Source organism: Budorcas taxicolor, chromosome 24 (assembly GCF_023091745.1).
Source record: "Budorcas taxicolor isolate Tak-1 chromosome 24, Takin1.1, whole genome shotgun sequence".
Lineage (NCBI taxonomy): Eukaryota > Metazoa > Chordata > Mammalia > Artiodactyla > Bovidae > Budorcas > Budorcas taxicolor.
The window spans coordinates 26106116-26122124 of record NC_068933.1 but is presented as its reverse complement, the minus strand read 5'-3'; positions in this window follow the sequence as shown (position 1 = coordinate 26122124).

Genomic DNA, 16009 nt, shown 5'->3' with positions numbered 1-16009 from the left:
CAAGTTTTGCATGCGTGCTAAATTGCTTCAGTTGTGTTCTACTCTGCGACACCATGGACTGTAGCCCGCCAGGCTCCTCTGTCCATAGGATTTTCCAGGCAAGAATACTGGAGTGGGCTGCCATTCCTCCTTCAGGGGATCTTCCTGACCCAGGGATTGAACCCAGGTCTCCTGCGTGGCAGGTAGATTTTTTACTGTCTGAGCCACCAGGAAAACCCCATGCTTGAGAGGGGGGAGGAATAAATACTAGAGTGAATAAGACATGCAAATCAAAAACCACAGTGAGATAGCACCTCTCACCTGTCAGAATAGGTATTGTCAAAAAGAACACAAATAACATGCTGATGAAGATGTGCAGAAAAGGGAATCCTATTATACTCTTGATGGGAATGTAAATTGGTGCAGCTAATATGGAAATAAATATATGGAGGCTTCTATAAAAACTGAAAATAGAACTACCATATCATCTAGCAATTCCACTCCTGGATGTATATCTGAAAAGAACAAAAACACGAACTCACACATACATGCACCCCAGTGTTCACAGCACTTGGAAATTATTTACAGTTTCCAACACATATGGAAGCAAGTGTGCATCAAGGGATGAATAAAGAAGATTTGGTGTATATATATGTGTATATATACATGTGCTATGCTGTGCTTAGTCGCTCTGTTGTGTCTGACTGTGTGCAACCCCATGGACTGTAACCCACCAGGCTCCTCTGGCCATGGGATTCTCCAGGCAAGAATACTGGAGTGGGGTGCCATGCCCTCGTATTTTACATACATACAGTGAAATACTACCCATCCGTAAAGAAGAGTGAAATAGCAACAACATGGATGGACTTGGAGGTTATTATGCTAAGTAAGATAATTCAGAGAAAGATAAATACTGTGTGATATCATTTGTATGTGGAATCTAAAAAATTAAGCGAACTAGTGCATATAACAAAAAAGAAACAGACTCACAAATGAGAGAACAAACTAGCGGTTACAAATGAGAGGAAAGGGGAAGGGGCAATATAGGAGTAGGGAATTAAGACATACACTCAGTTATGTGGAAAATAAGCTATGATGATATACTGTACAACCCAGGGAATATACCAGCATTTCAGAATAAGTATAAATGGAGTCTGAGGTCGGGGCGGCCGGGAGAAGACACCCTGCATCCAAGGTCAGGGGCAGCCGGGAGAAGCCACCTCTCACCCGAGGCCAGGGGCAGTGACCCTGAGGAGCCACCCCGAGCCCAAGGCCAGGGGCAGCAGCTGGGAGGAGCCACCCACACCCAAGGCCAGGGCCAGTGGCCGGGAGGAGCAACCCAGGAGCAGTGGCTGCACAAGCACAGGAAGGCCTAGAGGAGCTAGCCCACGTTGAAGGTCAGGAATGGCCACGGTAAGGAGATACCCCTCGTCCAAAGTAAGGAGGAGCGGCTGTGCTTTGCTGGAGCAGCCGTGAAGAGATACCCCACGCCCAAGGTAAGAGAAACCCAAGTAAGATGGTAGGTGTTGTAAGAGGGCATCAGAGGGCAGACACACTGAAATCATACTCACAGAAAACGAGTCAATCTAATCACACTAGGACCATAGCCTTGTCTAACTCAATGAAACCAAGCCATGCCAGCGGGGCAATCCGAGTTGGGCGGGTCATGGTGGAGAGGTCTGACAGAACGTGGTCCACTGGAGAAGGGATTGGCAAGCCACTACAGTATTCTTGCCTTGAGAACCCCATGAACAGTATGAAAAGGCAAAATAGTAAGATACCAAGAGAGGAACTCCCCAGGTCATTAGGTGCCCAATATGCTACTGGAGATCAGTGGAGAAGTAACTCCAGAAAGAATGAAGGGATGGAGCCAAAACAAAAACAATACCCAGTTGTGCATGTGACTGGTGATAGAAGCAAGATGCAATGCTGTAAAGAGCAATATTGCATAGGAACCTGGAATGTCCGGTCCATGAATCAAGGCAAATTGGAAGTGGTCAAACGAGATGGCAAGGGTGAACATCGACATTCTAGGAATCAGCGAACTAAAATGGACTGGAATGGGTGAATTTAACCCAGATGACCATTATATCTACTACTGCGGGCAGGAATCCCTCAGAAGAAATGGATTGGCCATCATGGTCAACAAAAGAGTCCAAAATGCAGTACTTGGATGCAATCTCCAAAATGACAGAATGATCTCTGTTCGTCTCCAAGGCAAACCATTCAATATCACAGTTATCCAAGTCTATACCTCAACCAGTAATGCTGAAGAAGCTGAAGTTGAACGGTTTTATGAAGACCTACAAGACCTTTTAGAACTAACACCCAAAAAAGATGTCCTTTTCATTATAGGGGACTGGAATGCAAAAGTAGGAAGTCAAGAAACACGTGGAGTAACAGGCAAATTTGACCTTGGAATGCAGAATGAAGCAGGGCAAAGACTAATAGAGTTTTGCCAGAAAATGCACTGGTCATGGCAAACACCCTCTTCCAACAACACAAGAGAAGACTCTACACATGGACATCACCAGACGGTCAACACCGAAATCCGATTGATTATGTTCTCTGCAGCCAAAGATGGAGAAGCTGTATACAGTCAACAAAAACAAGACCGGGAGCTGACTGTGGCTCATATCATGAACTCTTTATTACCAAATTCAGACTCAAATTGAAGAAAGTAGGGAAAACCGCTAGACCATTCAGGTATGACCTAAATCAAATCCCTTATGATTATACAGTGGAAGTGAGAAATAGATTTAAGGGCCTAGATCTGATAGATAGAGTGCCTGATGAACTATGGAATGAGGTTCGTGACATTGTACAGGAGACAGGGATCAAGAGCATCCCCATGGAAAAGAAATGCAAAAAAGCAAAATGGCTGTCTGGGGAGGCCTTACAGATAGCTGTGAAAAGGAGAGGCAAAAAGCAAAGGAGAAAAGGAAAGATATAAGCATCTGAATGCAGAGTTCCAAACAATAGCAAGAAGAGATAAGAAAGCCTTCTTCAGTGATCAATGCAAAGAAATGGAGGAAAAGAACAGAATGGGAAAGACTAGAGATCTCTTCAAGAAAATTAGAGATACCAAGGGAACATTTCATGCAAAGATGGGCTCGATAAAGGACAGAAATGGTATGGGCCTAACAGAAGCAGAAGATATTAAGAAGAGGTGGCAAGAATACACGAAAGAACTGTACAAAAAAGATCTTTACGACCCAGACAATCATGATGATGTGATCGCTAATCTAGAGACAGACATCCTGTAATGTGAAGTTAAGTGGGCCTTAGAAAGCATCACTACAAACAAAGCTAGTGGAGGTGATGGAATTCCAGCTGAGCTATTTCAAATCCTGAAAGATGATTCTGTGAAAGTGCTGCACTCAATATGCCAGCAAATTTGGAAAACTCAGCAGTGGCCACAGGACTGGAAGAGGTCAGTTTTCATTCCAATCCCAAAGAAAGGCAATGCCAAAGAATGCTCAAACTACCGCACAATTGCACTCATCTCACATGCTAGTAAAGTAATGCTCAAAATTCTCCAAGCCAGGTTTCAACAGTACGTGAACCATGAACTTCCTGATGTTCAAGCTGGTTTTAGAAAAGGCAGAGGAACCAGAGATTAAATTGCCAACATCCGCTGGAAAAAGCAAGAGAGTTCCAGAAAAAACATCTATTTCTGCTTTATTGACTATGCCAAAGAATTTGACTGGATCACAAGAAACTGGAAAATTCTGAAAGAGATGGGAATATCAGACCACCTAACCTGCCTCTTGAGAAATCTGTATGCAGGTCAGGAAGCAACAGTTAGAACTGGACATGGAACAACAGACTGGTTCCAAATAGGAAAAGCAGTACGTCAAGGCTGTATATTGTCACCTGCTTATTTAACTTATATGCAGAGTACATCATGAGAAACGCTGGAGTGGAAGAAACACAAGCTGGAATCGAGATTTCCGGGAGAAATATCAATAACCTCAGATATGCAGATGACACCATCCTTATGGCAGAAAGTGAAGAGGAGCTAAAAAGCCTCTTGATGAAAGTGAAAGAGGAAAGTGAAAAAGTTGGCTTGAAGCTCAACATTCAGAAAACGAAGATCATGGCATCCGGTCCCATCACTTCATGGGAAATAGATGGGGAAACAGTGGAAACAGTGTCAGACTTTATTTTTTTGGGCTCCAAAATCACTGCAGATGGTGACTGCAGCCATGAAATTAAAAGACGCTTACTCCTTGGAAGAAAAGTTATGACTAACCTAGATAGCATATTCAAAAGCAGAGACATTACTTTGCCGACTAAGGTCCGTCTAGTCAAGGCTATGGTTTTTCCAGTAGTCATGTATGGATGTGAGAGTTGGACTGTGAAGAAGGCTGAGCGTCGAAAAATTGATGTGTTTGAACTGTGGTGTTGCAGACTCTTGAGGGTCCCTTGGACTGCAAGGATATCCAACCAGTGCATTCTGAAGGAGATCAACCCTGGTTATTCATTGGAAGGAATGATGCTAAAGCTGAAACTCCAGTACTTTGGCCACCTCATGCGAAGAGTTGACTCATTGGAAAAGACTCTGATGCTGGGAGAGATTGGGGGCAGGAGAAGAAGGGGACGACCGAAGATGAGATGGCTGGCTGGCATCACTGACTCGATGGACGTGAGTCTGAGTGAACTCCGGGAGTTGGTGATGGACAGGGAAGCCTGGCGTGCTGTGATTCATGGGGTCGCAAAGGGTCGGACACGACTCAGCGACTGAACTGAACTTATAAATTTAGTATAGCCTTTAGGATTGTGTATCACTATACTGTACACCTCTAACATGTAATTTTGTACATCAACTATCCTTGAATTACAAAAACAAGAATGAAGTTCTGACATACTCTGTGATGTAGATGAGCCTTTAACACGTTATTCTGAGTGAAATAAGCCAGACAAAGAAGGACAGGTATTGTATGTGTCTACTTATACAAGGTGCCCAGAACAGGCAAATTCACAGAGACAGAAAGTAGGATAAAAATTGCCAGACTGTGGGGAGGAAGGTGTGGAGAGTTCACATTTAACAGGTGCTGCTTGGGATGATGAGAAAAAGTTCTGATAATAGGGAGTGGTGGTGGCTTCATAACATAGTGAATGTACTTAATCCCACTGAATTATGGACCTAAAATGTGTTAAAATGGTAGATTTACTTCATATTTTACCTCATTAAATTTTTTTTTTTAATTATGAGGGAAGAAAATAATATCTGGAACTGCTACAGCCACCTTGTGGCCATGAGGGCAAAATTTTGCCACAGTTAGAGGATGTGAAGATGGTTCCTAATTACGCTGTGGTGTTGTTGAATTAATGAGACCCCGAAATATCTGTCTCTGCATTTGTTATGTGAGATTAGAAATTACATATTATTTCAGCTATATTTAGATAGATCTTTTGTTACTTACAGTCAAAATATTCTAAACCATAGAATACATTTCCATAGTTCTGAGTTTGCTTATATTATAAGCAAAAAATAAACTTTTTCTTGTAAAAATTTAATTTATAAAACTGCATTTACAAAATTGTAGGAAATACCTTTAACATTAAAGAAACTAAATAGCAGGATTGTTTTCTATAGCAAGTTTCATATGTGATAGCATATGCAAAGTATTAGCAGTTATCAGACATTTAGGTAATACTCAGTAAAAGTTAGTTCCTTTTTCCTTAGTGTTTTAAAAATATATTTAAGTCTCAAAATTCTACTTATATAAAACCTCTGGAGTATATTGTACCACTACTGAATAAAGTAACCTATATTGTATATAAAACATCTGTAAAATACATAAAATATTTCATAAAGACTTTCTGTTGAAATTTTTATTCAGATGAACCCAATATCAATACCCCAGGGTTTTAATAATTTGAAAAAATGGAATATTTGGTTATAGAATTTGTAATAGTTAATAAATACTTTGAAAGCTCAGTCTGCTTTAAAGATTATTGGTATGCCTAGATATCTCTTTAATTGTAGCCTGCTTTATTTGTTTTTGCCCAACTTAAAAATTTCCTCCTTCTTTCCCTCCTGTTTGAGTTGTCTCTTTACTCATTGTCTTCATGGAAGTAAATGTCAGGGCAGAGAACAGAAAGATTTCTGAAAATCAAAATTTTTTATTTTCAGAAGCTTAACTCTCTAGAAATTTAAGGATACCCTTTATCCCCTTTCTTAGCATACTTTTTTTTCCCCCCCTGAATAATATCTTCTTCCTTTCCTTTGAAAACTCAGATACAAACTCATCAGCATAGATGTTGGTTTTTGTTTCCAATTTGACTAACAAAAATGACATCTCATTGTGGTTATGCTTTGCATTACTGGGACTCTATGAGAGTAGATCTATTTTCACATCTTTGCTATGATGGGTTCCTGGTCTTCAAATGTTAAATAGGATCAGAATGGAAAGTAAGAACGAGGTGAATATAGAAACAAGAAATTTGCTAGGCCAACACTACAGTAGACAGGGAACTTTCAGAAAATTATACTTAGCATGGAGGTGGAGGGTAGACCGACTCCTCCAAGGCAAACACTTGCAGTGAAATAAAGCCGCAAAGCCTGATGAGCAGAATGGAATCTGAGTGTCTAGAGCAACTTTGTGGCATATGCTGGAGGCTCAATTACTGACTGGGAAAGGGAGAGAAGGCTGAGGTTGGGCCGCCATGAGGTGGTATTGTGGGTGGTTTATAGGGTCTGGAGCCAGGGTGCCTGGCTCTGAGCCTATGGAATACTGTTTATCTGCTGGGTGACCTTAGATAAGTTACTTAATATATTGCTGCCTTCCTTTTTTCATATGTAAAATAGGGATAGTTAAAGTATTTACTTCACTGGGTTCTTGTGAGGATTAAATGAGTTAATGCAGGTAAAGAAGTTAGCGTATTAACTAGTGCATAATAAACTGGATTGCCCGTGACTATTCTTTGCTTTTAAATTTGATTAATTTATTTCCCCATGGGCTGTAGCCCGCCAGGCTCCTTTGTCCATGGGATTTCCCAGGCAAGAATACTGAAGCGGGTTGCCATTTCCTTCTCTGGGGGGGCACTTAAGTTATACCCAATCTTTAAAGTATTGCTGATTTGTTTTAAAATTTAATTAATTTATTTGAGCATGCTGCACGGCTTGTTGGATCTTAGTTCCCTGATCTGGGGTTGAACCTGCACCCTCATCAGTGAAAGCTGAGTCCTAACCGCTGGACCGCCAGGAAATTCTCTAAAGGGTTGTTCTTAAAATGTTCATCCTCTTTGTTGTCCTCCAGCAAACCTGGGTTTTTTCTCCTAAGAGTAGCTTTATCCATTCCCCAGATTGTTAGCTATCAGGAGGGAAAGCTCATGAATGCACAAGTGTGGTGAGAGCTGTGATAGGAAAGCTCAGGAGCTGTGGAGCAAACCATGGACAGGCACGACCCGGAGCCAGGGTCCAAGGAGGCGTCCGGATAGAGAGAATTGAGGACTTTGCTCCCTTCTCTCTCTGCATCATGAATTTCTCTTTCCTCATTGGATGAGAACCATCAACATACACAGTTCTGTAATCAGCTCCCATTGATTCCAAATCCTTTCTTAACCTTATATTCCTCTCTTGCTGCTGCTTCATCACTTGAATCTATTTCTAGCAAAACCCTTAAAAGAGTTGTCTGGATGTTCAATACTCAGGCATTCATCCTCACCACAGTAAGATAACTACCCTTGTGAAGGTCACTGATGGCCACGTGGTCAACCTTTTCTTCTTGAAACATTCCTTCACTTAGCTTCTGGGATCTTCCTTGGTTCTCTTTCTGCTTCATTAGTCCCTTCTCAGCATCCTTTCTGGTCTTTCTTCGAGGGACTTTGAACTCACTTCTTGTCTTTCTTTTCTATTTTCATTTACTCCCCAGATGAACTGAGCCAGTTTCATGGCTTTAAATCTTTTTTTGGCCATGGCACATAATTTGCCGGATCGTAATTCCCTGCCATGGATTGAACCCATGGCCCATGCCCCCTGCAATGGAAATGCAGGGTCCTAACCACTGAACCGTCAGGGAAGTCCTCAGTTCTGTGGCCTTGAATGCCATCTCTAAGCTGACTCCTGGGGCCAACTGCCTACCCAGCAGCTCCACCTAGGGACCTAACAGGCACTGTCAGCTTCATGTGGTCGAACGAACTCATTTCCTGCTCCAGAATCGCTCCTTTCCCATCTCAGTACATGGGTCACCACTCACTCAGTTATGCAAAATAAAGATTTGTAGTCATCCTTGACTTCACTCTTTGAGTGAAAGGTTTTCTGTTTTATTCATCTTTTGGATGTGCCCTGTGGGATCTTAGTTCCCAAACAGGGATCCATCCCACATCCCCTTCATTGGAAGGGTGGAGTCTTAACCATTGGCCTACCAGGGAAATCCCAAGTGAAAGTTTTTTGTGATGACTTACAATGCAGTTGCTGCCAGGCAAAGGGTTACTGGGACAGCTGACTTTCATATACGGACCCTAGTAGAGAAAAGGATGGTGTTGAAAGTAGCGAAAGTTAGTTACTCAGTAATGTGTGTCTGACGCTTTGTGATCCCATGGACTGTAACCCACCAGGCTCCTCTGTCCATGGAATTCTCCAGGCAAGAATACTAGAGTGGGTTGCCATTTCCTTCTCCAGGGGATTGTCCTGACCCAGGGATCAAACCCAGGTCTCCTGCATTGCAGGCAGATGCTTTACCAACTGAGCCAGCAGGGAAGCCACTGTTGAAAGTATAGAGACTAATTACAGCTGTTGTATGGGGAGACCAGTTGACCCCTCAGGAAGAGTCTCTGAGGACGTTGGTAGGACATAGGTTGGTGCTTAGCTCTATGGGCGCAAAAGCTAAGGTTTCAGTGCACTCCTCTAGCAGGCTAGGGATGAACCCAGTGGCTTTCAACCATAAAGTTTATTTCTCACTCATGCTCCGTGTCTATTGTGGATGGGTCATAGCTCTATTCCATGTCATCCTCACTCCAGGATCCAGTAGACACAGTGCCCCAACCTGGAATATGGCAAGTGAAAAAAAAACAAGACAGTGAATCACAAGCTAGCTCTTAAAGCTTCTTCTTAGTTATTACGTGTGTCACATTCCATTAGCCTAAGCAAGTCACATGCCACTCCTATGTTTAACAGGGCGGTGTAATCTTCCTTCAAGAAGAGGTGAGTAATTACGAACAATTACACAACTACCATAGAAGCCACTGGATTTGGCAATTGGGAAATCATTGGTGACCTTTGAATAGACTCACTGGAGACTTGGCTACTAATAATAATAGCTATAATTTGCTGATTGCTTGCTGTAATCCACATACTCTGATGAATGGCTTACCTTTATGGTCTCGTTTAATCCTTATTTGATAGCCACGATGTTTGATGATCCTGGAGTGAGGATGACATAGAGTAGAGCTATAACCCATCCACAATAGACATGGAGCATGAGTGAGAAATAAGTGATGAAGTGATCACTCACCTGGAGCCAGACATCCTAGAATGTGAAGTCAAATGGGCCTTAGGAAGCATCACTATGAACAAAGCTAGTGGAGGTGATAGAATTCCAGTTGAGCTGTTTCAAATCCTGAAAGATGATGCTGTGAAAGTGCTGCACTGAGTATGCCAGCAAATTTGGAAAACTCAGCAGTGGCCGCAGGACTGGAAGGTCAGTTTTCATTCCAATCCCAAAGAAAGGCAATGCCAAAGAATGCTCAAACTACCGCACAATTGCACTCATCTCACACGCTAGCAAAGTAATGGTAAAAATTCTCCAAGCCAGGCTTCAACAGTACGTGAACTGTGAACTTCCAGATGTTCAAGCTGGATTTAGAAAAGGCAGAGGAACCAGAGATTAAATTGCCAACATCTGTTGGATCATGGAAAAAGCAAGAGAGTTCCAGAAAAACATCTACTTCTGCTTTATTGACTACTCCAAAGACTTTGACTGTGTGGATCACAACAAACTCTGGAAAATTCTGAAAGAGATGGGAATACCAGACCACCTGACCTGCCTCCTGAAAAATCTGAATGCAGGTCAAGAGGCAACAGTTAGAACTGGACATAGAACAACAGATTGGTTCCAAATAGGAAAAGGAGTACGTCAAGGCTGGATATTGTCATCCTGCTTATTTAAGTTATATGCAGAGTACACCCTGCAAAATGTCGGACTGGATGAAGCACAAGCTGGAATCAAGATTGCTGGGAAGAATATCAATAATTTCAGATATGCAGATGACACCATTCTTATGGCAGAAAGTGAAGAAGAAACTAAAGAGCCTCCTGATGAAAGTGAAAGAGGAGAGTGAAAAGCTGGCTTAAAGCTCAACATTCAGAAAACTAAGATCATGGCATCTGGTCCCATCACTTCATGGCAAATAGATGGGGAAACAATGGAAACGGTGACAAACTTTATTTTGGGGGGCTCCAAAATCACTGCAGATGGTGACTGCAGCCATGAAAACATGCTTCCTCCTTGGAAGAAAAGCTATGACCAACCTAGACAGTGTATTAAAAAGCAGAGACATTACTTTGCCAACAAAGGTTCATCTAGTCAAAAGCTATGGTTTTTCCAGTGGTCATGTATGGATGTGAGAGTTGGACTATAAAGAAAGCTGAATGCCGAAGAATTGATGCTTTTGAACTGTGGTGTTGGAGAAGACTCTTGAGAGTCCCTTGGACTGCAAGGAGATCCAACCAATCCATCCTAAAGGAAATCAGTCCTGAATATTCATTGGAAGGATTGATGCTGAATCTGAAACTCCAATATTTTGGCCAACTGATGCAAAGAACTGACTCATTTGAAAAGATCCTGATGCTGGGAAGTATCGAAGGCAGGAGGAGAAGGGGACGACAGAGGATGAGATGGCTGGATGGCATCACCGACTCAATGGACATGAGTTTGATCAAGCTCCAGGAATTGGTGATGGACCAGGGAAGCCTGGGGTGCTGCAGTCCATGGGGTCACAAAGAGTTGGACATGACTGAGCCACTGAACTGACTGAACTAAATTCTTATGGGCTGTGTGTTTGTGCCCCCCTCAATTCGTACTTTGAAATCCCCAGTGGGATGGTATTAGGGGGTAGTGTCTTTGGGAGGTAATTAGGTGGGTGGAACCTTCATGGTAATACTGGTGCTTATAAGAAGAGAAGGGAGAGAGCTTGGTTCCTTTCTTTCGGTCACTTTGTTCTCTGCCACGTGAGGGCACAGCAAGAAGGCAGCCGTCTACAATCCAGGAAGCAGGCTCTCACCAAACACTGGTTCTGTTGACTCCTTGATCTTGGGTTTTCTGGCCTCCGGAAGTGTGAGATATAAATGTTTGTTATTTAAGCCACCCAGTCTATGGTAATTTGTTATAGCAGCCCAAGCTGCCTGAGAAGATCCTTTTCATCACAGGTGAGGAAGCACAGGTTTACAAAGATTAAATATTGCCTCAAGGCCATATGACTACTAGTAAGTGGTGGATCGTGCTTCCCAGGTAGAGCTAGTGGTAAAGAATCCGCCCACAGTGCAGGAGACCCGGGTTCAATCCCTGGGTTGGGAAGATCCGCTGGAGGAGGGCATGGCAACCCACTCCAGTATTCTTGCATGGAGAATCCCCATGGACAGAGGAGCCTGGCGGGCAACAGTCCATGGGGTCACATAGTCAGACACGACTGAGCGCACACAGCAGCAGTGGCAGCCCATGAAGAAAAGCTCTCTGGGGACTTCCCTGGTGGCCCAGTGATTAAGACTCCACCCTCCCAGTGCAAAGGGTACAGGTTTGACCCCTGGCCAGGGAACTATTATCCTACGTGCCACACTGCATGGCCAAAAGCAAACAAAACAAAAAATAAAGGAGAAGAGAAGAAAAACTATCTGCCCTCCCTCTGTTTGCTTAGAAGCGGGATATAAATTTGTGAAGGTTGCCCCTTCCTCTCTCTACCAGGAAGGCTGAAAATTAATCATTGGAGACAACTTTGGATCCTTGACATCACAGAGATGGCAGCAGAGGGAGGTAGGAGACAGACTTTACTAATGAGCCCTTCTTTTGCATTAGTTTCTCCAAATGTTTGCCTTTACACAGTCTACCATCCTAGAAAGGCTGAAAATTAATCATTGGAGACAACTTTGGATCCTTGACATCACAGAGATGGCAGCAGAGGGAGGTAGGAGACAGACTTTACTAACGAGCCCTTCTTTTGCATTAGTTTCTCCAAATGTTTGCCTTTACACAGTCTACCATCCTAGAAATTCAACGTCCTTTTAGCTCAAAACTCTCATCAGTTCTCTAAAAATGTATTGTTCTTTTGTTAAGATGCTAAGGGACTTCTCTGGTTATCCAGTGGTTAGGACTCTGCACTTTCACTGCAGAGGGTGAGGGTTCAGTTCCTGTTGGGGAAACTAGGGTCCCGAAAGCAGAACCGTGCGGCCAAAAACAAAAGGTGCTGAGTAAGTTCCACTTCTAACTGCCTCTTTGGGTTACTCATCTCTTGGTGCTCCGGTGTGTGTGTGTGATGCCCATGCTAATAAACTAAACTTCTTTTTCTCTGGTTAGTCTGCCTTTTGTTAGTCTAATAATAGGACCCCAGTCTGAGAACTTACGATGGGGTAAAGAGACTTTTTTCCTCCCTTACTGGGTAAATGATTGAGACGGAAGCAGGGTCCTAGAAAGATATTTTCAGGAATGGGCAGGCTGCATCAGAAGGCAGGGTAAATTCTCCAAGTGAGCAGAGACTGTCAATGCTAGAGAAACCTACATACGTTAGCTCATGATCTGTGTGGATGTGGGCTAATTTGTTCTGTCAGCTATTTTGAGAAGGTGCTTATCTACTTAATTAGTTGAGATGGATCAACTGGTGAGGAGAGTTGAAAGGTAGTAATTATTTGATAGAATGAAGTAAATTTTGTTTTTTGCTTTACCCAGTTTTCCTCTACCAAGCAATTATTTACTGTGAAAAATCAAAATGTAAAATTAAGCCACTACATAAAAAAAAAAAAAGATGTTCTGATACAGGCTATGATATAGTAAGTAAAGTAAAGTCACTCAGTCGTGTCCGACTCTTTGCGACCCCGTGGACTGCAGCCCAGCAGGCTTTTCAGTCCATGGGATTCTCCAGGCAAGAATACTGGAGTGGGTTGCCATTTCCTTCTCCAGGGGATCTTCCCGACCCAGGGATCAAACCAGGGTCTACCCGCATTGGAGGCAGACACTTTAACTTCTGAGCCACCAGGGAAGCCATTATATCAAGTGGAAAAGCCAGACACAAAAAGACAAACACTGTGTTGTTCCACTTATATAAAGTGTCTAAAATTAGGGTAAATTCATAGAGATAGAAAGCAGTTTGGGGGACTTCCCTGGTGGTCCAGGGCTGACACTCTGTGCCCCCAATGCAGGGGCCCAGGTTTGATCCCTGGTCAGAGAACTAGATCCCACATACTGCAACTAAGACCCAGTGCAGCCAAATCAATAAAAATAAGTATTATAAAAAGGAAGTAGATTAGAAGTGAGCAGGCACTGAGGAGAAGAGGAAATGGTAAGTTATCCCTTAATGGGTACAGGGTTTCTGTCTGAGGTGATGAAGACTTTTAGAAATTATGATGATAATTTCACAGTATCTTGAATGTGATTAACGCCACAAAATTGTATGTTTTAAAATGGTTGAAATGTCAAAATTATATATATATATATATATATATATATATATATATATATATATATATATATGAGACCTGGGTTTGATTCTCTGGTCTGGAAGATCCCTAGGAGAAGGAAATGGCGATGCACTCTAGTATTCTTGCCTGGAAAATCCCATGGGCAGAGGAGCCTGGTGGGCTACACAATCCATGGGGTCACAAAGAGTTGGACTTGACTTAGCAACTAAACCACAACCACAATATATCACAATTAAACAAAATGGTAAAAAATAATTAAAACACTATGTTGGAATTAATCATGCAGTTATATTCAGTTGTTCCTTGGGGTAAGAGGGTTCGGATAGGCCAGGAGGGAAGAGTTTTTTTTTAAAATATACAAAGTATATCTCCCTGAAGAAGTCACCACACTGTCTACCAAAGTGTATGCAGTATATTTGAAGCATTCATGAGATAAGACATAAATTGCTATTGCATTAGTAGCTTGGATCCTTCTTCATATAATTTGACATTCACCACACCCTTCTGACCTGGAAATATTGAGGCTATAATAATTAAACTACTATGAAGCATCAGTCATGGAGACGGTGTATATTACACAAATAGCCATTCCTATAAATCATCACGTCCCTCACCTCAGAGTGAAATGTTTTTCCTATTCCTTCCCTGAGCCCTGGCTAGAGGTTGCTTCAGAATCCATCCACATGGTGTCTATATTGTGTAACAAGGATGAGAAGGCAGAATGAAAGTCTGTGTGTTTAACCTCACATCTTTAATTGTCTGAAATCAGGCTAATTTGGGCTGATGTTTGGAAATGTGGTTATCATTCAGTCATCAACATTACCAGCAGACAAAAACGGAATCCTTTTCTAGTTCATTGGTAAGGGTGTTGTCCACGTGTAAGTATGTTTGACACAAAAATGGCCTATTTACAGGCCATATAGTGACTTAATTTTTGGTATCACTTGAAGAGTACCTTCAAAGTGCAGGATGTCACCCAAAAGTGTTTTGAATGAATGCAGTCATTGCTTTCAGTGTTATGACTTAGTCACAGGAAATAGCCAGAATAAAGAGAAATGATGCCACTGGTTGATGTTGTTGATCATTTATTTATTTTAATGATTTGCTGGGGTGTTTAGGAGAGGGTTTCAAGTTGGAGAATGATAATAATAGCTATAATTTTGGGGTAAAGGTGGGGGCAGTTGAGATTTGAGGGTTTGTATTATAAGCAACATATTCTAATAATGGCACGAGAAGGGTTAACATGTCCTATAGCTGTTCCAGGGCTTCTGGGATGGCTCAGTTGGTAAAGAATCCACCTGCAATGCAGGAGACCTGGGTTCAGTCCCTGGGTTAGGAAGATCCCCTGGAGAAGGAAATGGCAATCCATTCCAGTATTCTTGCCTGGGAAATCCCAGGGACAGAAGAGCCTGGTGGGCTCCGGTCCATGGCGTGACAAGAGTTGTACACAACTTAGCAACTAGAACACCACCACCACCACACAGGTGTTTCAACTGGCTGAAATGAGACAGAATATTGAAATAAAGGAATGCTTGTGAGCCTTTTGTCCAAGCACTTAAACAAGGAGGCCATAGACTTGGGTGGCTCCAAAGCCTTGGTAAGTCTACACGTGAAATGATAACCTAAGGCAGAGTCACTGGAATCCAAAGAAATGAAACTTAAGAACAAATCACCAACAGCCAACGAGGATTTCCCAATAAGGCAGCCACTTAAGAACTGTAACCAATCAATACTTTCTTTGATTTGCTTCCTTGTCTTCTGTGTAAAAAACTTTTCCCCTCATTTCTGTGGAGTGGAATGTTAATAATTTTTGGTTTGGGGCTAATTTGAATTGGCATTTGCTCAAACTCTTCAGAATTTTAATGTACCTTAGTTTATCTTCTGACTTCCTTGCATGCTGTTCTGTCAAAGTTCTGTCAAAGCATGATTCTCTAATTGTTAAAATCCTGTCTCAAGTGATTAGTAAGGAGCATATATGTATCCAAGTTTTATTCAGTTCGGTTCAGTCGCTCAGTCGTGTGTGACTCTTTGCGACCCCATGAATTGTAGCACGCCAGGCCTCCATGTCCATCACCAACTCCCAGAGTTCACTCAAACTCATGTCCATTGAGTCGGTGATGCCAAGTTTTATTAAACCCTAGTAAAAAACGAAGACCACTCAAATGAGAAGAGAGATCACATCCCTTGCTACAATGTTAAGCAAGAGAGTCAGCCACCATCTCTTGCATTTAGCAGAGATTCAAAGGCAATCATGGAGCGGGAAAGCTTTATAGAGGGGAAAAAAAGCGGCGGGGGAACGCTTCTAGTATGCGCTGGAAGGGGAACTTGGAGGAAGGATGTCTGAAATAGGGAAGTTGGCAGCTTTTAAGTAAATCTTGACCATTCTGAGCTGAT